This window comes from Ornithorhynchus anatinus, chromosome X1, assembly GCF_004115215.2.
Source record: "Ornithorhynchus anatinus isolate Pmale09 chromosome X1, mOrnAna1.pri.v4, whole genome shotgun sequence".
In the NCBI taxonomy this organism is placed as follows: Eukaryota; Metazoa; Chordata; class Mammalia; order Monotremata; family Ornithorhynchidae; genus Ornithorhynchus; species Ornithorhynchus anatinus.
The window spans coordinates 108,288,091-108,311,147 of record NC_041749.1 but is presented as its reverse complement, the minus strand read 5'-3'; the positions used below and the strand labels follow the sequence as shown (position 1 = coordinate 108,311,147).

The following is a 23,057-nucleotide window of genomic DNA, read 5'->3' as shown; positions in this document are numbered from 1 at the left end:
CCAAAGGTGAGGGTCATGTATCCCCTGGGGCCCAGGAGGGAGGATGGGGTGGGAGACTTGACACTGTGGTGGCTCAGGAGAGAGGGGAGGGTGGGGAGGTGGGGGGGAGGGAGGGGAGTAAAGAGAGGAGCAGGTCCAGAAGGGCCGTGACTCCACCCCAGACTAAAGTTTCCCATATTTCTGTTTGGAGGGAGAAGGTGCAAACTGACCCGTTCATTCTTCAGGGAGGGTTTCAGGGTAGGAGGAGGAACACTAAGTGGACGTCTGGGTTCTGACTCCCTGGCCGCTTGGAACAATTTCCCTCTCAGCCTCAGTTTTCCCAGCTACCCTTTCCCAGGCAGGAGGAGTTTTTGGGGTGGACGATGGATACCGTCTGGCAAATGTCTAGCTGGTGGGACTTCCCACTGCAGGTGGTCCCAGATCCCTCTTCTCAAAGCCAGGTCTGAGGGCTCCCCTCGATCCTCCTCTTTCTCTAGTCCCACTTCGTGGGGTGGGCAGATGGGCCACCTTCCCTCCACCTACCAGGAGATGGGGGGGCAGGGACCCAGCCTCCCCACCCGCTCGCCCCAAGACTCGTGCTGGAAAACCTCCAGCCATAGCAGCTTCGAGATTTGGGGGGAGGGGGAGAAGGAAAGAAAAATAACTTTCCCAGGCCTCTTCGCAGGCTGAGACTCCCTGCCTCTGTGGGTGGAAGGAGGAGAAGCAAGCAAATCCAGAGTCGACTGGGAGGAGAGGGAAACTTTGAGCAGGGGGGAGGGTTTTGGAGCGGCTGGGCAGAGAGGCCCAGCCAGGGGGCTCTGGCAGAGGCCAGGCCAGCCTGCTGCTGCTCCGACTACCTTTATGGCTTTTTGTGGGGTGGGGGGGCGGCCGACGGAGGCGGAGGGAGCGGTGTCTAACTTGGCTGCTGTGAGTTGACCTCCGGGCGGGTCTGTGAATACCTCGCTGGGGTCTCGAGCTGGGGGCAGAAATAACGGTCGCGGCCTGCCCCCGTTTCCATTCGACCTGCCTCTTCCCCCCTTCCCTGCCCTTCAGAAAATAAAGAAATTTGGGGAAAACATTCAGACTCCTCCCATCTGAGGGATATGGGGGGGGGGGGGGGGCGTACTACCAAATCCTCTACAAGCAGCGAATCTACCTACACTGACCTGTTTGCTTGGGTTCTGGGTTTAAATACTTTTTTTTGGGGGGGGGGGGGACTCGGCATCCCCTGCCCTATCTCGGTGCCAGGCAAGGCCACCTTATACCTCAATGAGGGGGTAGCGGGTTACAAGAGGCCCGTCCGGGGGTGGGGGGATTCCTGTCTGCAGGAACAAAGCCCTTGGGGAAGGAGGGTCCCCTGCAAGATCCCCCTCCCAATACCGAGGGGGTACCCCTGAACCCCGGGCCCCCCAGCCTTGCAACGTTTGGGAAGGGTGGGGTGGGGAGGGAGATCCTCCTCGCCCAGTGTTGGGGAGAGGTTAGGCGAGGGGGCAGGGGGGGACCTCACACTCACCCTGTAGCGCCCTCCGCAGAGCCGCGGGAGGCGGGGGCCGGGCTCCTCCAGGCCCGCCGGGACCCCCGGGGCTCCCGGCCTCGCCGCCTCTAGCGCTCCATGGGCCCGGCCCGGCCCCGCGGCAGCTCGGAGGTGTCTGGGACCCGAATCTGGGCGGCCCAAAGCCCGTCCGTGCCTTGGCTCGCCCGGACACTGGTGGGGGGAAGGGGGGGGGGGGGCCGGGGAGGAGTTTGAGGAGGGGAGAAGAGGAGAAGAGGGGGAGGAGCCTGGGAGAAGGGGCGGGAGTGATGGAGGGAGCATTGGGGGAAGGGACGAGGGAGGAGCTTCGGGGGCGGGGGAGGAGGAAGAGGAGCAGTCAGATGGGGTAGGCGGCCGCTCCGGCGCTGAGAAGTCAGACGGGGAGAAGAGGCCAAGAAGAAAGGGGGAGGAGGAAGGGAGGGGAAAAAGGAGGAGGGAGTGGGAGGGATTGGTCCCAATCCTCCAACTCTGCAATTCCCCTGTGGTCATGCTTTAACAGCAACTCTTCCACCCCCCCCCCCCCCCCCCCCCCCCCCCCGCCACCTCTTCATCAGGGCTGGCTGTCAGGTCCGGGATCACCAGAAAGGTCTGCATCCTTCAGCCCCCTCCTTCAGGGCTGGGAAAAACCAGTCCAGGAAAGGGGGCAAATGGCAAGCTCGTCCCTCCCAGGTCGGTGAAGGCCCACATGGTCCCGCGTAGGGGTCCTGGGCGGGGAGAGGGTCTGCAGCTGCCCCTCCCCCCTGCTCCACTCCTCCACGGGCGTGGACATTCCAGGCCTTAGCAACAGCCAGGGAGGGGGGTGGGTCTGTGTGTGTACACGCACGGACCACTGGGTGTGACTGGATGTGTGTTTCTGTGTGTAACTGCGTGTGACAGTGTGTGTTTAGAAAGCATCTAGTTACGCACTGAATTGCTGTGTGCCTGTGGAGGGGGAAGGGAGTGCAGAGGAGGAGGAGTGGGAAGATGCACTGAAGATGGAAATGAGAATGCAGATTGAAAACAGATGGGTGTTTTTATGCCAACCTGATACCCGACACCATAGGGAAGAAGGGGAGTTGGAGGTGGGGGTGGGGGGGTAGGGGGGAACCTTCCCAAACTGAGAGCCAGGAGCTTTGGCAGCCAATCAAACCAACAGGGCTACGAAAGAGTTTGGTTTGAAAATCTCCTCTCTCCAGCCTGGCTTCCTGGGCAGGAGCCTGGAGGGAGAGGGGAGGGGAGTAGATGGGGAGGGGGGATGAGGCAGCTCTCACTCTCAAAATATTCAGCTTTAACCCCTGAGCATCCAAGGGAATCCAGCACACCCGAGCAAGTGCAAGGGGAGGTTTGGGGGAGCCATGGAGGGGTTTCAGAAGCGGGGGAGGAAGACAAACACCTCCCACTCAGAGGCCTGCCAGAAGGAAGAACGTCACTAACCCCTGGCAAGTGAGAACCATCTGGACTTGGGCCTCCTCTCTGCTCCCTTCCCCCCTAGTCGAGAAGCAGCGTGGCAGAGTGGATAGAGCACGGGCCTGGGAGTCAGAAGGTCATGGGTTCTAATCCTGGCTCCACCACTTCTCTGCTGTGTGACCTTGGGCAAGTCACTTCACTTCTCTGGGCCTGTTACCTCATCTGTAAAAAAAAAAAAAATGGGGATTAAGAGTGTGAGCCCAATGTGGGATGTGAGCCCAATGTGGGACAGGGACTGTGTCCAACCGGATTAATTTGTATCTACCCCAGGGCTTAGAACAGCGCTCGGCACATAGTAAGTGCTTTACAAGTACCATAATTATTATTATTATTATTATTATTTTTAAGTCGGCACTAGTGGCCCCCACCCCTCTCAAGCACTCCCGGGAGACCTGCTGCTATTTATAAACAAAAAAGGGAAGCAAACAGCTGAGTAAACATGGGCTAAATATACATGGGTAGAGGTCAGAGGCTAGAAAGGAATGGAGAGATGGGGCAGAATGGGGCAGGATTGGAGCTGCAGGTCATCGACTCGGAAGAGAGAAGAAGGCTGTGGGGGAAGGTGACATGGCCCAGCAGCAGTGGGAAAGAACCTGGCATTGGTCTGGAGTTTTCCAGCTGTCAATCACTCTGCCTGTCGGGGGGAACCCGGTCCCAACAGACAGACACGATACGAACCCAAAGAGACAGGGCAAAGGACCCCAGATTTTCTATTGGTTTTTAGTTTCAAATTCTTAGGTCCTCAGATTAGTGTCTTCCTTTTTTAGCCTTATTTAGGGCAAATCCTCCAGTACTCACATGCCAGTTCCATGGAGGCTGGTCAGACTCCAAATCAGGTCTCTGTGAATCCAGCCTGCCCTTTCCCCTGCCCCATCCTGCTTTGTAATAATACTATTAGTATTTATTATGCACTTACTATTATGCACTAGGATAGGAACTATATGAGATAATCTGATCAGACGGTCCCTGGTCCGCATAGGGCTCACAGTCTATGAGTTACCCTGAGCAATCGATCAATCAATAGTATTTATTGAGTGCTTACGGTGTGCAGAGCATTGTACTAAGTGCTTGGGAGAGTACGATTCAGAGTTAGTAGACATGTTCCCTGCCCACAACGAGCAATAACCACGGCTCTTCTTCTCCCACATTCACACCTACCCCTACTCTCAAATCAGAAATGTCCCTCCCAGCTGACAAAAACCACGGTAAAAACCACATGGTCTGCTCCAGAGCCTGCTTCTCCAGCTCAAGGATTTAAAAATAAACAAACAATAATGCTCAGGATGAGGAGCTCCCCAGTCTCCCACACAGAATACATCAAGCCCTACCAAATGCTCCTTTTTCTATCTCCCAGAAGCGCTTTCCTCCACACAGGGAATCTAAGGAAAAGAGAGGGTCAGCCATTTAATAATTAACTATGGTATTTGTTAAGGACTTACTATGTGCCCAGGCACTGTACTATGTGCTGGGGTGGATACAGATAAATCAGGTGGGACACAATCTCTGTTCCACATGGGGCTCACAGTCTCAATCCCCAATTTACAGATGAGGGAACTGAGGCAAAGATAAGTGAAGTGACTTGCCCAAGGTCACACAGCAGACAAGTGGTGGAGCCAGAATTAGAACACATGACCTTCTGACTCCCGGGCCTCTGCTCTATCCACTAGCCACGCTGCTTCTTTAACCACATTTAACCACACAGGGTGTTGGGGTCAGAACGGGAACAGAACCCAGGCCCGGGGCCCTGGTGGAGGCTGAGCCTTTCTTCACCCATAGGGACCAATGTGACTGAACTGAAGAAAGGCAAGTGAGAACATTGTTCTCCTTGGATTAATCAATCAATCGATTGTATTTATTGAACACTTACTGTATGCAGAGCACTGTACTAAGCACTTGGGAGAGTACAGTAGAACAGAGTGGGTAGACATGTTCCCTGCCCATATGCAGGATTAGGGCTGGGGATGGGCAGGGGGGTAGGGGGGCAGGATCTGCTCTTTCCTCTCCCTCATCCTGCAGGCGCGCTCGCCCGTGGTCTCCTGGTGGACTCAGGGCAACCAGCCAGGGTGGTACCACACACATGCACACAGAACCACACAGAGACACTCCCCTCTCCAGTCCATAATTCACTCTGGTGCCCGGATCGTTTTTCTGAAAAAGCATTCTGTGCACGTCTCCCCACTCCTCAAAATCCTCCAGTGGCTGCCCATCCACCTCCGCATCAAACAAACTCCTCATCATAGGCTTTAAGGCACTCAGTCAGCTCTCTCCCTCCTAGCTATCCTCATTCCTCTCCCATTACAACCCAGCCGCACGTTTCGCTCCTCTAACGCCAACCTACTCACTGGGCCTCACTCTTGCCTCTCGCTCTGCTGACTCCTTCCTCAGGCCCTCCCCTCTTCATAACCACAACTCTCCCCATCTTCAAAGCCCTACTAAAATCACATCGCCTCCAGGAAGCCTTCCCTGACTAACCCCTCATCTCCCCACCCTCTTCTCCCTCTCCTCTGCCTCGCCTATGCCCTCTAAGCACTTTGACAGTCACCTCCCCCACCGCCGCCAGAACCTATGTCCATATCCCTACACACTGCTGCTTCCCTGTCTGTAATTTCTTTTAATGTCTGTCTTCCCCCATCAGATTGTGAGTTTCTTGAGGATAGGTTGTATGTCTATCAGCTCTACTGAACTGTACTCTCCCAAGTAATTAGTAAGGTGTTCTGCACACAGTCAGCACTCAATAAATATCATGGATTGACTGCAGGGGATGTGTCTATCAACTCAGAGGCACTTTCCTCTCCCAAGTGCTTCCTAGTGCTCTGCACACAGTAAGAGCTCAGTAAATAGGAAGCAGCGTGGCCTAATGGAAAGAGTACAGGGCTGGGAGTCAGAGGACCTGGGTTCTAATCCCGGTTCTGCCGGCTCTGTGACCTTAACTTCTCTGTGTCTCAGTTTCCTCAACTGTGAAATGGGGATTCAATACCTGTTCTCCCTCCTACTTAGACTGCGAGCCCCATGGGGGACAGGGACTGTGTCTGACCTAACTGACTTGTATCTACCCCAGCACCTAGAACAGTGCTTGAAACATAGTAAGCACTTAACAAATACCATTAAAATAAAATAAAAAATACCGTTGACTGACTGTAAACACACGAACACACATGCTTGCACATACATGCACACATGCATACTCATACACACTCAAACACATGCAACCACTCTTGCACACATACATACATATTCCAGTACACACCTGAGCACACGCACAAGAGACTGTAAGCTCGCTGTGAGCAGGGGACGTATCTACCAGCTCTGTTGTATTATCCTCTCCCAAGCACTTAGTTCAGTTACCTGCACATAGTAGGTGCTCAATAAATAGCAATGATGATGACGATGACTGCACGCATGCATGCTCACACATGCATACTCAGTGCAGGGGGTTGGGGGGGGGGCGTGTTGTGAAAGACTAAAGTGTGTTACTACAAATTGCTTTTCCAGGAGGCGCAGGAACAGCCACCCCGTTCCCCTCCCCCTGCCCCCTCGCCTCCCCCAACTGGGAGCTCCACTGCAACCCCTTTCTCCTCCAGTCTCCCTCTCAGCCTCCATCGAGCCCCACGAGGGACGGGGACTGTGTCCAACCCCATTTGCTTCTATCCACCCCGGCGCTTGGTAGAGTGCCGGGTACATAGTAAGCGTTTAACAAATACCACAATTATTATTGTCATGCTGCCATATTACCATGACTTAGCAGCAGAGAAATCCAGTGCCCAGAAATCCTGCCACCTCCCTGTCCGCCTCTCCTCCTCGCTCCTGTCTCGTCCCCTCCCCACCCCTGGCCACCCACTCCACAGCCGAAGTCAGTCCTGGCATTGCCCAAGCAGCCTTTGTTATGCTGCCCAGCTCCTCCGTGGCCAGAGACACAGAGAAAGAGAGCGACAGAGAGGAGACTCGGAGAGCCAGAACGATTGAGACCCCTGCCCTCCGGGGCTGCGGCCCTGGGATGCAGTGAGGATTGATTAGTGTAGACCCAAGCCCGCTCAGAAATGTCAGCGCTGGCTGGTCCCCGGTCTGGATTTTGAAGCCCTCCCCGCAACACTTTCCATCTCCCCATCCCCTGGCGGGGGAAGTCAGTGTGACCTCCGGAAACCTACCCCTACCTGAGGTTAACACCACAGATCCCCACACCTGTCTCCAGGGCCTCACACCCAGAGATGCTCAGACCGAACCCCCAGAATCCGGTCAGAACTCTCCATTAGGCAAGGCCCCCACCTTGTTCCCATCTCCTTCCCGGCTTCAGAGCCCCAGGAGAGGGCTTCTCACCTTTGCTGTTAGGCATAAGAGCTCCCCAAGGAGCAGGGCAGAACGTCCTGTTCCATCCTGAGTGGTTCTGGGCCTCAGCGCCTCCTCCCTCCCTCTCCCAATTCCCTAGAGAATCAACAGCCAGGGGGCCTGGAGGTGGTCAGAGAGCTCCAAGGCAGGAAGCTGGGGGGGCGGGGCGCAGCCGGGGAAGAAACAGTGGCAGCTCCAGGCAGGCCGGGCGGCCCAGGCGGGCGAGAGGACGGAGGAGTCTCCAGCTGCTCCATCTCCATGGAGATGACATCCCGCTTGCCCCCTCAGCTAGAAACCCTCAGATCCGGAGCCTGCAGCCCAAGTTCCTGGAATGCAAAGAGGCCGGGGCCTCCTTTTTGGATGCTTCTGTTCTCCCTTGCCTGTTCCGCAAACGGGAGGAAGGGAACCAGAGAGGGAAGAGAAGACAGGAAACATCCGCTATCCCTCCGGCTACCGCATTTTCAGGAAGCAGAGCGGGTTCTAGTGGAAAGAGCCCGGGCCTGGGAGTCAGGGGACCTGGGTCTCAACCCAACTTCACCACTTGTCTGCTGTGTGACCTTGGGTGAGTCAGTTCACTTCTCTGAGCCCCAGTTTCCTCACCGGTAAAATTGGGTTTAAAATCTCTTCTCCCTCCTACTTAGACTGTGAGCCCACTCCAGTTCTTACTTCACTCTGCTGCCCGGATCATCTTTCTAAAAAAAGTTCAGTTCACGTCTCCCCACACCTCAAGAATCTGTAGGGGTAGCCCATCCACCTCTGCATCAAACAGAAACTCCTCATCATCAGCTTTAAAGCACTCAATCAGTTTCCCCCCCCCTCCCCCTTCTATCCTACCTCACTGATTTCCTACTATCACCCGGCCACTCGCTTGACTCCTCTCATGCCAACCTACTCTCTTGAGCTCATCTATCTTGCCGCCGACCCCTTGCCCACGTCCTCCCTCTGGACTGGAACTCCCTCCCTCTTCCTATATGACAGACCACCACTCTCCCCATTTTCAAAGCCTTACTAAAATCATATCTCCTCCAAGAGGCCTTCCCTGACTAAGCCCTCATTTCCCCTACCCCCTCTCCCGTCTGCATCACCCCTGCACTTGGATCTTTTAGGCACTTGATGTTCACCCCACCCTCACAGAACTTTTAAATATGTATATATACACATATAGAGCCATAAATTCTTTTCATGTCTGTCTTCTCCTCTAGCCTGTAAGCTCCTTGTGGGCATGGAACGTGTCTACCAACTCCGTTGCAATGTACTCTCCCAAGTGCTTAGTACAGTGCTCTGCATACAGTAAGCACTCAATAAATACCATTAATTGAGCCCCGTGTGGGACAGAGACTGGATCCGGCCTGAGCCCTATTAACTGCTCCCCCGAACCCTAATGGACCCCTTACTTTGAAGCTAAGATTGGGTGGGGGAGGGAGTGTGTGTTTGTGTGTGTATGGGCGGTGGGGGGGGGGGAGGGCACATCCAGTTGGGCAGAAAGGCACTGTTGGCATGAAGGGTTCCGGTCACCCTGACGGGTGGGGCCAAGACAGCTCAGTAGGCCTGGGCCAATAAGGACCAGTTTTGAGTAGGGCATGGAAATATACGGGGCCTGGGCCAAGTAAGGGGACTCTGACTGCTTCAGAGGAGGCAGACAAGAGGGAACAGCAGGTCTGTGTTAGATTTGAAACACACACACACACACACACACACACACACACAGTGCTGAAGGCACATGAGCTAGGCTTCCTCCACTTGCACAACCCACTCTCCCTTCTACCTATAGATGGGGGTGGGTGGGAGAGGAAACTCAGCTAATTCCAATGCGAATCCCTCCCCGTTAGTTTAGGTCTTCTCCTTCCCTCACCACCCAGCCTTTTAGGGAGCAGAACATTCTGTGGGGGAGTTCCTGTTCCGCTCCCGCCTGGCAGAGCTGAAAACAGACGACCAAAAATGCCGTGGGCGAGGAGGTAAAAGGGGCAGAGGCGAGAGAGTGCAGATCATCCACCGGGTGGCAGATGGAGGGATCTCCTGAAACATCAGATGGGGACAAATTGAATCCAAACTAAGAAAGCAAGAGTCAAGCTGCCTGCTCTCAGGCTCTCTTTCGCTTACGGAGTGGGACAGCTGTGTGGTGGGGGGGCGGGAGGAAGAGGGGGTGCTTCCTGCCCCCTCATGTGCACAGTCATGTTTTGACATTAGGCCCTCCGAGAGGCCCAGACATGGAGAAAGGCAGAGGGGAGAGTAAGAAAGAGGGGAGAAAAATCCCCCTCGGAGAGGGAACTCAATTTAGCCCCTCATTACCCTCGACACCAACCACCAAGCACCGTCTTTGGGGATGCCAATTGCACGACCATCAGAGTCTGCAGGCGCCGGATGATTCGTCCCCGTCCCCCCGACTCCATCCCCGGCCCCGTTGCTGCGTGTGGCGGCCCCCTCCCTTCCCGCCGCCCCCCCGCCCCCCACTCCCCCAGCCACCAGGCAGACGGCAGACCTAGCTCAGCCATACGGACAGGAACCCCCCCACACATATATCCGTTCCAGCCCAAGTCGTCGGCATTTAGATTTTGCTTCTGCCTAGTGGGAGGATGTGAGGAAGGGAGAGACAGAGGGAAAGAGGGAGGTGGAGGGCGGAGTTGGTGCTTGGTTTAGAGACCCGAGACTCCAGATACAGCGCGGTTCCCCCCGCTCCCACGGTCACTCCGGTATAGGACAGGAAACTCACGTACACACAGAATACACACACACGTACAGACCGAATACATGCACAGAGTACACATACACACAGAAAGATACACACATGCACAGACCAAGTATAAGAATACCTACACACAGAGTCCTCGTTCATGCACAGAGTACACACACATACGCACACAGAATACTCTCGGAATACAGATACCTAGTACAAACACATAGTAGTTGCACTCAAGCCCATGGGGTTGGTTGCTTATTAGTCTGGTTTCCCCAGTGCTGTGAATTCCTGTGAATATCCGGGTGACGTTAAGACCAGGGCTGTAGGGAAAGCGGGTGCTGGAGCGGCCCGGGGGTCCCTAATCGGTCCAGGGCAGCCTCAGCTCCCCCCCACCACGTACCCTATCGCGGTTCACGTTTTCCTGCCTTGGACCCGGTCAGGAGCAGATTTCTCGACCCTGCGGAGAGATGCTCCCTGGGGTTCTCACTCCACAGAGAGACCAGTTGAGAAGCAACGTGGCAAATGGAAAGAGCCCAGGCCTGGGAGTCTGAAGGCCTGGGTCCTAATCCTGGCTCTACCACCTGCCTGCTGTGTGACCTAGGGCAAGTCACTTGACTTCTCTGTGCCTCAGTTTCCTCATCGGTAAAATGAGGATTAAATCCTACTCAGACTGTGAGCCCCATGTGGGACAGGGATTTGGTCCAACCTGAGCGACCTGTATCTACCCCAGCACTTAAAACAGTGCTTGGCACATAGTAAGCTCTTAACAAGTACCATATGATAGTAATAATGATAAAAATAAGGATAATAATCTCCCGCTTCAGGATCACGGACACTACCCCCTGCCCCTCTACCACCCCTCCCAACTTCCAAACATGAGGGGGGTCACGACTGATCCGAGGCCCAGTGACAGCACCTGTCACAGTCGCCGTACCCCTTCCCCTCCCTGGAAATCCCAGGGCAAGGCTACCTCCTCCAGGGAGCGGTTTCCCTGGTTTCACCCCCACCGATCCAATCTAGGATCCTCCCCCCGCCCCCCCCCCCCCCCCCCCCCCCCCCCCCCGGCCATTCCACCCTGGGGCCGAGCTTTCCACCGGAGGAGACAGGTGGCATGGCTGGGGGAAGGGGACGGGGGCGGAAGAGTGCGGGGGGCCCCGGGGGGGAGGGAGGGATGGGAGGAAATACCTCATGAGAAGAGGGGGAGAGGCGGATCCTGAAGCTACGTTGCTGAGGTCTTGCAGGGCCCGGGCCACAGCATACGGCTCTCCGCAGGGTGGCGAGGGGGAGAGAGGATCTACCGGAGGAGGACCCCATCCCTTCCCCACCCCACCCTGCACTTCCCAGTGGGGGTACTGTGGGAGGAGTCACGGACAGACCCGAATCTGAGAACCACATCGACTCATATGGGGACAAAGCAAACTTGATCGGTCCTCTAGACTGTAAGCTCCTAGTGGGCAGGGATCGAGTCTCTGTTATATTGATCTCTCCCAAGCACTGACTGATTTAACGGTCCTCGGCCCTAAAGGGAGTGTGGAGTGGCCGACAGTCCTTTCATTTATTGGTTCCCGCTGCCTTCGTCCTTTCCCAGACCCCAGCAGTAGCGGAGCCTGTGTTGAGTTGGAGGGGAGGGGGGCTCCAACTTAAGGTTGGTCATATTTCCCAGATCCTTCCCCCGGTACATGTGTCTGCTGATTGTTGCGCTGTACTCTCCCAAGCGCTTAGTACAGTGCTCTGCACACGGTAAGCGCTCAATAAATACGACTGAATGAACGAATGGATCTGCGGAAGGTGCAGACCCATCGGGACCTGGCTCCCCGTGATGAACGGCTCCCGCTCCCACAGTCTGAGCATCTGAGCAGAGTACGCACGTCCAGAGAACCCGCTGAGTCCCACTCTGCAAAGTCAAACAGATCAGTATCATTATCATTAGGGTATTTGTTAAGCACTTACTCTTTGTCGACCACTGTTCTAAGCGCCGGGATAGATACGAGTCAATCAGATCGGACGCTTCCCGTCCCACGTGGGGCTCACGGTCTAAGTAGGAGGGAGCACCGCACATTTCTCTGACTCCCAGGCCTGTGCTCTTTCCACTAGGCCACGCTGCTGCCCTCATCCTTCCCAAGTGCCACCCACCTGACTGGTGAGAGGGATGGAGGTGATCTAATAAGAATAAGTGTCAGCGCTTACTCTGTGCCCAGCACTATATGCAGCACTGAGACAGAGGTAAAGAACATCAGAGGACCTGGGCTCTAATCCCGGCTCCACCAATTGCCTGCTGTGTGATCTTGGGCAAATCACTTAACTTCTCCGTGCCGCATCTGTAAAACAAGGATTGAATCGTTCTCCCTCCGACTTAGATTCTGAGAGCCCTGTGGGACAGGGACTGTGTCCAACCTGATTATCCTGTGTCTACCCCAGTGCTCAGTACAGTGCTTGACACAAAGTGAACGCTTAACAAATACCATTTAAAAAAAAAAAAATCACGTTGGACCCAGTTCCTGTCCCTCCAAGGACTCCCTCCCAGTCTAAGTGGGGAGGGAGAACAGATATGTCTTCACCATGGCACTGGTTGGTGCGAGATCCACTGTGGAAACATTTTCTATTTCGTTGTGAGGGGAGACCATCTCGCTCCTCTCTCTGTGCTCCTGTTCACCCAGAGCCTAAACCCTGCCTGTTTCTCCCCAACCCCCACCCCGTCCCACAGAGGGTCCTATCCCGCCTGCTTGCCCTGGCTCGGGCTCGGGCCATCATCTCCATGAGCCCCAGGGCTGGGGGAGAGGGGTACAAGAGTGATCCGTCTCCATCGCCTCAAACCTGGTTGGACCGTCCCCAGATCCAGCGCTTAGGACAGGGCTTGGCACATAGTGAGTGCTTAACAAATACCATAATAATAATAATTATTATAATTATTATTTACGCTGGAGATCTGGAGACGGCTTCACTGAGACCAGCACGGGGCCAGGAACCAGGGACATTTTCCGGCTCGATGAGGGTTCCAAAGAGTCGGGGTCGGGGAGGGTACGACCCAAGGCGAGAGTCTTGGGGCCGTGGGGGTCGGTAACCTGGCCCTTTCTGGGGTCTAATCTATTTCTGGCCCCTGCAGAGATGGGGTAGGGTGAGGGGAGGGGGTGACCAACGTGGGAGAGTTCCAGAATAATGAAAACATCCCAGGATCCCGGGAGTCAGGGAAGAGAGCTCCGCAGCACTTATGTACATAGCAGTAATGAATTTATCGATTTATTTTCACGTCTGTCTCCCCCTCTAGACTGTAAGCTCCTTGTGGGCAGGGAACGTCTCTACCAACTCTTGTATTTTACTCTCCCAAGCACTTAGTCCAGTGTTCCACGCAGAGTAAGCACTCAATAAGTACGACCGATTGACCGACTGCTTGATTGACTGGGAGAAAAAGACAACAGGGAGAGGGATGGGGGCTGGGAGGGAACTGGCCACAGTCCAGCGTCTCTGCAAAGGAGATGGCCAAGTTGGTTCTGCCAGACCTCGTTGTCAGCAGATCCCTCCGATCTGACCCCACTCAGTCAATCAATGGTATCCCTAAAATGGGATCCAAGGATGCGGGCAGTTCATCCTGAGCTTCTTCCTCTGCAGCGAAGGGGGGCGGGCGAGGGACGCTGTTCCATTCAATCCGTGCCCCAGGCCCTGCCCAGAGCAGACCAGACCAGTGGGTGGTGAGGCTGTGGGGGGCTGATGAGTTCTGGAAGGGGGGGTGGGGGTGGGGAGCGGGGAGGGGAATTATTCCCTGACGCTTCTTGCTGATCAAGCCCTGCAGCAGGGCTTAATCTCGAACCTGCAGGCCGGGGCCCTGAATTTAGCCTGAAACGGCGGCGCGCAGCTCTCCCTAAGCATCATAACCCCACCCTCTCCTTTTGTCCGGATGGAACTTTTCCATTCACTCTGATGGATGGGGTAAAATGGGCCCCTGCCCTTTAAGAGAAAACTGCTCTCAACAAAACCATTCAACTTTCTTAATCACCTCCCAAGCATGTTCCCTTTACGCATATCCACGCTTCCAGTCTCAGCCCACTCACGCACAAAAGCCAGGAAAGACACACACAAACACACATACACACATTCACCCCCACTCTCACACACAGACCCACACAATCATGCAGGTACACGCACTCCAACGGTCACATACAGATTCATCGAATATATGTGCTGACACCGTCACCTGCAGATCCATGGGACCCCCCCCCCCCCATAATCCCAAGCATTTAGTACAGTGCTCAAGCGCTTAGTACAGTGCTCTGCACACAGTACGCGTGCAATAAATACGACTGAATGAAGAATCACACCAGTCAGACCAGCCTACTAACCCACATTCACACACAAACACCCATACGATACGTCTAAACCCCCGTTTGCCTGCATACGCCCACACAAGCATTCAGCTCCGCCAGAACCTTGCAGCGGGGCACACTTGTAAATTAATCAATGGTATCTACTGAGTACCAAGTACTGTAATTGCAGCTCGGCAGAGAGCGACAGAGTAGAGTTGATAGATACGATCCCCGCTCTACGAGGGGAGTCACTTAGGGAGAGGGAGGTTGGAGGGCTGAGGGGACAGGGAGTGGCAGAGGCGGGCACGGAGAGGATGGGGAGCAGAGGGGATGGGGAAGGAAGACAAAAGCGGCGGGGCGGGTGGATGAGACAGGCAAAAGAGAGGGCCAGGGGTTTCCCAGGTCTCCAATCCTCCCCCGCAGGGGCTGGCCAGACATCTGGACGCTCCGGGGCCCTAACCCGGAACCACCAGACACAGAAGAGTTGTGCACAATGGGATTCCAGCTCTCGTGTCCTGACGTCTGACCTCAACGGGCCACGGCAATCAAACGTTGCCCACGAGACAGAATTCCCCGCTCTGGGGAAAAGCCGAGCGGGGGCGCGGGTACATGTGTGTGTGCGCGCGCCTATATGGGTCTCTGTACGCCTCTGGGTGTGTGGGGATCTGTTTCCGTGGGTGTTTGTGTCTCGGTATAAATGTCTATTCTGAATGGCTTTGTGATATACATAGATGTGTGATTGGGCCTATGGGTGTTGTGTGTCTGTTTTGGGTGTGGGTAAGAATCTATGACTGAGTGTGTACTCTGTTTATGCAAAGATCTCCGGGCACGTATCTCCGAGCGTGCCATCGTGCGCTCCGTGCACGTGCTTCTACGTGTGCGCCTGAACGTGTCGGTGAGGGTGTGCCTTTGAGCGTGGACGTCTGAACGATCGCTTCTGGGTGTGACTGTGCATTAGTGTGTCGGCACGCATGTGTCTGATGCAACAGCGGGTCTACGCATACGTGTGCAGACGGGCGCCTGCATACGAACGACTGCATATGGGCGCGCGGGGGCGGATAACCGTGCGCCCGTATATATGCGGGAGAGTGAGCGGGGGAGACGGGGGCCCCAGGAACTGAGCTCCGTCACGGGAGCTCCGGAAGCCGGGGTGATGCCGGCACCCCTTCTCCCCAAGTGAGGGGTGTCTTCCCGGAGGTCATGGGTTCAAATCCCGGCTCCGCCGCTTGTCAGCTGGGTGACTTCGGGCGAGTCACTTCACTTCTCTGGGCCTCAGTCGCCCCATCTGTAAAAGGGGCATTAAGACCGCGAGCCCCACGTGGGACAACCCGATCAGCTTGTATCCTCCCCAGCGTTCGGAACAGTGCTCTGCGCATCGTAAGCGCTTAACAAATGCCATCATATTATTATCATTATCATTCCCAGGCCGCATGTGCGTGCGTGTCCCCGGGGCGTATGCACGTCTTTATCCGGGACCGTGCGTCTCCAGCCGTGCGGCCGTGTAGCCGCGTGTCCCCCCTCCCGACGGGACGGGATGGGGCGGCGAAGGGCGGGGTGGGCCGGTCGTTCTCCCGAAGCCAAGGGGACCAGTCGGCGGGTCCCGGGGCATCTGCGGTTACTTCGGCCGTCGCCCTCACCCCTCCTCCTGCCAAACTGCACCGTCATCCCCCCCGCCACCCCAACCGATCCGGGGGTGGAGAGGGGGCAACAGCGGAGGCGGAGCCGGAGACGGGAGGCCCGAGCCCGACGGGCGGGGGGCCAGAGGTGGCGGCCGTCGTCTGGGGGGGGACGGGACACGCCACCCACGCCGTTCGCCGTCCCCGACACCTACCTACTCTGGGGATGACGTCACCTCGGCCGGCCTCGGGGGGCCGTGGTGGACGGGGCGGCCCTTCACCCGGACACACACACGGGCGCGCTACGAAGACCCGCACTCGCCCGCACAAAGACATCCTCTCCCACCACACAAAGACATCGTCTACACGACGAGGCACGCTCGTACCCGACGACTCGCCCGCTCACGCCGCCGCCGTTCCCTCGCTCGGAGTCGGACACGGAAAACCAGAGCCCACGGAGACACCCGTACGGCCACGGCCACACGCCGCGGAGCCGGTCACTCCCACCCGCCCGTCGGCACACACCGACACACGCCTCCACGTACACGGGCGAAGACACACACCACCTCACACGTACCCTCGCCGAACACTCGGACCCCCGGTCGCTCCCCGCACGTACCCCACCCCTACTCCCGCGGCACGGTCGGACCCGGTGACGATCTCGGCCGGCGGGGAGGAGGGCGGAAAAGGAGGTGGGGGGCAGAGTCGAACCGACGGGGAGGGGGTCCCGGATCGGTTCGGTTCATCTGATGTCGTCACCCTGCGGCCGAGGGGAAGGGGAGTCCCCCCACCCCGTCCCCGAGCACTCGGAGCTGAGGGACGGAGGTCTCTGTCCCCATCGGTCGAGTCACAAGGCGGCCCGCCCGGCCCTGCTTTCCGGCCTCGGTTGGACCACCTGCCTCGCGGGGTGTCCGGAAAGGGGAGCTCCTTGGGACCCCCTCCGTGTCCTCCCTTCGATCCTCCTTCCGGTGCCGAGGGAAGAATGCCGAAGATCGCCCGCCCCGGGTGGCCCCGAGCTAGCCAAGGCAACGGGGGCGTGCGGGAGAGAGGGTGCAGGTGGATAGCGGGAGGGGTGTGGTGGAGCGGGCAGGGAACGGAGTCGGGGCGCCCACGGGTACCGGCCCCCTCGCTCCCAACGGGTGGGCGAGGCAGGGATGCGGGGCGAAGGGGGTGCGGGGACGGCAGAAAGACATTCGGAGCTCGGGAGAAGTAGGGCCGAAGGGCAGGGCGTGGGATTCCGCTGGCCCCTCTCCAAGGAGCAGCATCCCCGGTCCTCCCCGTCCTCTTCACTTCCCTTGCGCTCCCGCCGCACAAAGGCCGGCGGACCCCGGGTCCGGGCTGCAGTCTCCCCCCACCCCCCCGCCTCCCCTCCGCCCCCACGGCAGCCCTGTCGCCCCCCGACCCCGGGTCCAACGCCCCTCTCCTCGCACAAAAGACCGCCCCCCCCCCCCCCCCCCGCCCTCCATCCCTCCTTGCAACACCCAGCTCTCGGCTCCCGGGCCGAGCTGCCGGGAGCAGCCGGCTGGCAGCGTGCCTTCCCGTCCCCCCCCCCGCCCCATCCTCGGTATTGTTCTCAGAGGTCCCTCCGGGCCGCGTCCGGGGAGCCCCTCGGTGCGGCCGCCCCCGGGCTCCCTCGCCCGGGGCTCCGTGTGCACCGTCGCATCCTCCCTCCGGAGCTCCATCCCACGGCGGCCCCCGCGCGTCCCGGAGCATCTCTCCGGGGCTCCGTCGCACGGCCCCCCGCCCCGCCATCGCATCTCCTCCCCCAGGACGTCCCCCCGGCTTTTTTTTTGGGGGGGGTTTACCTGGTGGCGGGTTGGACTGGGCTTCCCGGCTTCGTGCTCCCCTCACATCCTCGCAGCAGCAGCAGGAGGAAGAGGAGGGGGAGGAAGAAGAAGGAGAGGCGGCGGCGGCGTTGTTGCATTTAATCCGGACCCGGACCCCGGCGCTCTTCCCCACGGGCGGAGAAAGAACGGGGGGGACGGACGGAGGAGCCGGAGAGCGGCTCCGGCGGGAGGGTGCGCCTTGGGCCGGGGGTGGGTGGGGGCCGGTGCTGGCGGCGGGCAGGCGGCGCGAGGACAGACACTGCGGCTCGCGCTTCTCCCAGCAGCTCGAGCTCCCCACAGCCGGTGATGTCATTCCATTCCAAAAACCGCCGCCGCCGCCGCCGCCGCCGCCGCCGGCCGGTAGCTGGGCGGGGGGCGGGGGGGGCGGGGCTGGTCGGGGGCGGGGCTGGTCGGGGGGCGGGGCTGGTCGGGGGGCGGGGGAGGGCGCGGAGGGAGGGAGGAGCTGGGTTCCGTCTACGTCATCACGCCGACCCATCCTCCCTCCAATGGGAGCGCACGCCCGCCCTCCCCTCGCCCCGCCCCCAGCCCAGCTCACGTGACGGGGCGCTTTAAAAGGCCCCGGAGCACGTGGCGGCCGAGCCTCGCGCGCTGATAATGAGGAGCCGAGCGGTGCTCCTTGTTAAGCGCCGACTGTTCAATTCAGTAGTATTTACTGAGCGCTTACTGTGTGCAGAGCCCTGGAATGGACAGATGTCGGTATTTGTTAAGCGCTTGCTATGCGCAGAGCACTGTTCTAAGCGCCGGGGGAGATACGGGGTCATCAGGTCGCCCCACGTGAGGTTCACAGTTAATCCCCATTTTACAGATGAGGTAACTGAGGCCCAGTGAAGTGACTTGCCCACAGCCACACAGCTGACAAGTGGCAGAGCGGGGATTCGAACCCATGACCTCTGACTCCGAAGCCCCGGCTCTTTCCACTGAGCCACGCTGCTTCTCTATAATAATAGAGATAATAATAATGTCGGTATTTGTTAGGCCCTTACTAGGTGCCAAGCACCGTTCTAAGCGCTGGGGGAGATACGAGGCAACCGGTTTGTCCCACGTGGGGCTCGCAGCCTTCGTCCCCATTTTACAGATGGGGTAACTGAGGCACAGAGAAGTGAAGTGACTCACCCAAGGTCACACAGCTGGCAAGTGGCTGAGGCGGGATGTGAACCCATGACCTCTGGCTCCCAAGCCCGGGCTCTTTCCACTGAGCCACGCTGCTTCTCGCAGATAGAGACAGTCCCTGCCCGCTGACGGGCTCACAGTCTAATCGGAGACAGACAGAAACAATAGCAATAAATAGAATCGAGGGGGTGTACATCTCATTAAAACAATAGCAATAAATAGAATCAAGGGGATGTGCATCTCATTAACAAAATTAATAAGGTGATAAAAGTATACACAAATGTGCCGAGCCCTGCTCTAAGCGCCGGGGGAGATCCAGGGTCTTCAGGCGGTCCCGTGGGAGGCTCCCAGGCTTCATCCCCGTTTGACAGAAGAGGGAACTGAGGCCCAGAGAAGCGAAGCGGCTTGCCCGCAGTCACACGGTTGACAGGTGGCAGAGCCGGGATACGAACCCGTGACCTCGGGTTCCCCAACCCCGACCTCTTTCCACTGAGCCACGCCGCTTCTCCGATGGAGGGGGCCCGTCGGCCCCGCTTGAGGGGTTGGGGGTTTTAAAGGGCAAACGTGATCGTAGTTGACGGTTGTGGACCGGCTAGGTGAAGAGCAATCCGATTGCGAACCCCGGCTATGGGGCTCCTATCCCTCCCTGCAGCCTGAACAATAACAGTAATAATAATAATATTGGTATTTGTTAAGCGCTTACTATGTGCAGAACACTGTTCTAAGCGCTGAGGTAGATACAGGGTAATCAGGGGGTCCCACGTGAGGCCCACAATTAATCCCCATTTTACAGATGAGGTCACTGAGGCTCAGAGAAGCGAAACGACTTGCCCAGTCACACAGCTGACAAGTGACAGAGTCGGGATTCGAACCCATGACCTCTGACTCCCGAGCCCGTGCTCTTCCCACTGAGCCACGCTGCTGAAGCGACTCATCTCCCCATACCCGTTGCTCACACTTTCCCCACCCGCCTGAAACTCCCTTCCCTCTTTCAGGGCCTCGTAAAAACCTACCGTGTTCATTCACCGACCCAGGCATGCTATCGCTCGGCACTTGTGAATTGAGCTATTTATTTGTTATTGAATTATTTATTCCCGTGTGTTTATTTCTATTCACTCACTCTTAGCTATAGGATACTCATCAATTCACGTCTCCCGTGTCCCCCAACAGACTGCGAGCTGCTTGAGGAAAGGAATCAGCATGAGAAGCGGCCGTGGCGGAGCGGATAGAGCGCGGGCCTGGGAGTCTGCAGGTCGTGGGTTCTCATCCCGCCTCTGCCCCTCGACTGCTGCGTGACCTTGGACAAGTCACCTTGCTTCCCTGGGCCTCAGTTACCTCGCCTGTAAAATGGGGATTGAGATGGTGAGCCCCAGGTGGGACAGGGACTGTGCCCAACCCGATTTGTTGGTATCCACCCCGCATCGTTAGCAGTTAACAAACGTTTTGCCCGTTTACTTGTTTTGATGTCCGTCTCCCCCTTCCTAGACTGTGAGCCCGTTGTGGGCAGGGATTGTCTCTATTTGTTGCTGAATTGTACTTTCCAACCGCTTAGTACAGTGCTCTGCGCACAGTGAGCGCTCAATAAATACGATTGAATGAATGAATGAATCACGCCCGTCTGTCGTCCCCCCGCCCCCCTCCCCAGGGTTCAGTCGAGTATCCTGCACAGAGCAGGCGGCCGATATGCTTCTCGGAACACAGCAGAGCCCTGGTACAGTGCTGTGCACACGTAGTAGACGCTCGGTATTTTCTACGGGGTGATGACGCTGACATTGACACCCAACCGACCTCTCTTCTGGGATGGCGACACCCCATTCTTCATTTAAACTGGGAAAGAGGGCAGGCTGGAGGAAATCTGTGTCTCTGGGGCAGAGAACGGATGAGAATCTATAAAGCCTTTACAATTTGATAGAGCCCTGTCAAGGCAGGGGTAGAAAGCCAAATAAAATATACCTCCGGGTACTTTATAAACCCTGGTCCACCTGCTCCCGGAAGGTTGCGGGGAGTTCCGGTTGCTGCACTGTGGGCAGAGCGAGCAGCCGGGGTGGTTGGGGTGATGAAGTAGCTTCCGTACGTGGAAAGGGACAGGGATCTTCAGTCCGGAAAGCCAACAGGAAGGCCGGCTTCAGCCTCCCCTCAGGTGGGAACAAAAGTGCCACCCCCCTTTAAGTTGCGGATAATAATGATGACGGGATTTGTTAAGCGCTTACTATGGGCAAAGCACTGTTCTAAGCGCTGATACCAGACACCTCTATGCATGCAAAGCTGCATGTGTAATTCTGGGCATGCCGTAGGACGCAGTGATGCCCTGTGAAAATCTGCCCAATCAATTCTATTTCTTGAGGGCCTGCTCTGTGCAGAGCACTGTACTAAGTGCCTGGGAGGGTACATTAGAAGTAACAGTCATGATTCCCTACCCTCAAGAAGCAATGGTAAGAGCACAGGCCTGGGAGTCCAAAGACTTGAGTTCCAATCATGATAGTTACGCGACGCCCCCACCCCCCCACCCCCCGGCCCCCATCCAGCGTCTCTCTCACTCAACCGACCTATTCAAACTATCACTAAATCCTGTCAGTTCAACCCTCATAACATCGCAAAAATCTTCCCTTTCCTCTCCATCCAAACGTTAATCCAAGCACTTATCCTATTCCACCTTGATTACTGTATCAGCCTCTTTACTGACCTCCCTGCCTCCTGTCTCTCCCCTCTCCAGCCCATACTTCACTGTGCTGCCGGGATCATTTGTCTGCAGTGATCAGTTTTGTTTTGTTCAGTGCATGGTTCCCCACTCCTCAAGAATCTCCGACGGTTGCCCATCCACCTCCACATCAAACAGACATCCCTCACCATCAGCTTTAAAGCACTCGATCGCCTTGCCCCCTCCTCTCTCGCCTTGCTGCTCTCTGACTACAACCCAATCTGCACACTTTACTCCTCTAATGCCAACCTACTGACTGTACCTCGATCTCATCTATCTCGCCGCCGACCTCTCGTCGTGTCCTGCCTCTGGCCTGGAACGCCCTCTCTTCATATCTGACAGACAACTTCTCTCCCCACCTTCAAAGCCTTACTGAAGTCACATCTCCTCCAAGAGGCCTACCCTGACTAAGCCCTCATTTCCTTCTCTCCCAGTTCCTTTTGCGTTGCCCTGATTTGCTCCCTTCAGTCCCCTCCCCCCAGCCCCGCAGCACTTATAATACATATCCATACTTTATATTAATGTCTGTCTCCCCTTCTAGACTGTAAGCTCATTGTGGGCAGAGAATGTGTCTGTTATATTGTTATATTGTACTCTCTCAAGGACTTAGTACAGTGCTCTGCACAAGGTAAGCACTCAATAAATATGACTGATTGATTGATGGATTAATTGACTCTGCTGCTGCTCTGCCATGTGGCAAGGCAAGGCACTTTTTTAACTTATCTGGGTCTTTGTTTCCTCTTCTATAAAATGTGGATTATATATCTGTTCTCCTTCCCCCTTAGACTGGGAGCCCCATTTGGGACAGGGACTTGTGTCAGATTTGATTGTGTTGCATCTACCCCAGTGCATGGCACGTAGTAAGGGTTTACAAATGCCACTGTGATTAATCCTGGCTCTGTCACGTGCCTGCCGTGGGACCTTGGGCAAGTCACTTAACTCTCCCGGGCAAATCTCTTGACTTCCCTGGGACTCAGTTTCTTCATCTGTAAAATGAGGATAAGATACCTGTTTTTCTCTCCTCTTTAGACTGCAAACCCCATGTAGAACGGGAACCGTACCAATCTGCTTATCTTGTTTATACTGCAGCACCTAGTACAGTGTTTGGTACATAGTAAGCGCTTAATAAATACCACAGTTATTATTATTAACTAGTATTATCAGTAGTAGTGATAATAATTGTGGAATTTGTTAAGTGCTTACTACATACCGGGCACTGTACTAAGCACTGGGGTAGATACAAGCAAATGGGGTTGGACACAGTCCCTGTCCCCCGTGAGGCTCCCGTTCTTAATCCCCATTTTACAGATGAAGTAACTGAGGCTGAGAGAAGTAAAGTGATTTGCCCAAGGCCACACAGCTATTATAAAGGCGTTTACAGTTTAATAAAGGAAGCAGACACTAAAGCAAATTACCATAGGAGGAAGTAATAAAGTAGATAAAACATGTACCTAAGTGATATGGCGCGTTGTGAGTATTTAAGTGCATAAGAGGAGCAGAAATGCTGAACAGCCAGTAGGGGGAATGTGAAC

General features: G+C 56.4%; 1 protein-coding gene across 1 annotated transcript in view; it reads right to left on the bottom strand.

Annotated features, from left to right (window-relative positions):
• PTPRS (protein tyrosine phosphatase receptor type S) overlaps window positions 1–3,004 on the bottom strand; it is a 48,386-nt gene extending 45,382 nt beyond the window's left edge. The window contains exon 1 of the mRNA XM_029051124.2: window positions 2,924–3,004. The gene's annotated coding sequence lies outside the window, so the exon portion shown is untranslated. The remainder of the gene's footprint in view (window positions 1–2,923) is intronic.
• Window positions 3,005–23,057: the final 20,053 nt, after the last annotated feature.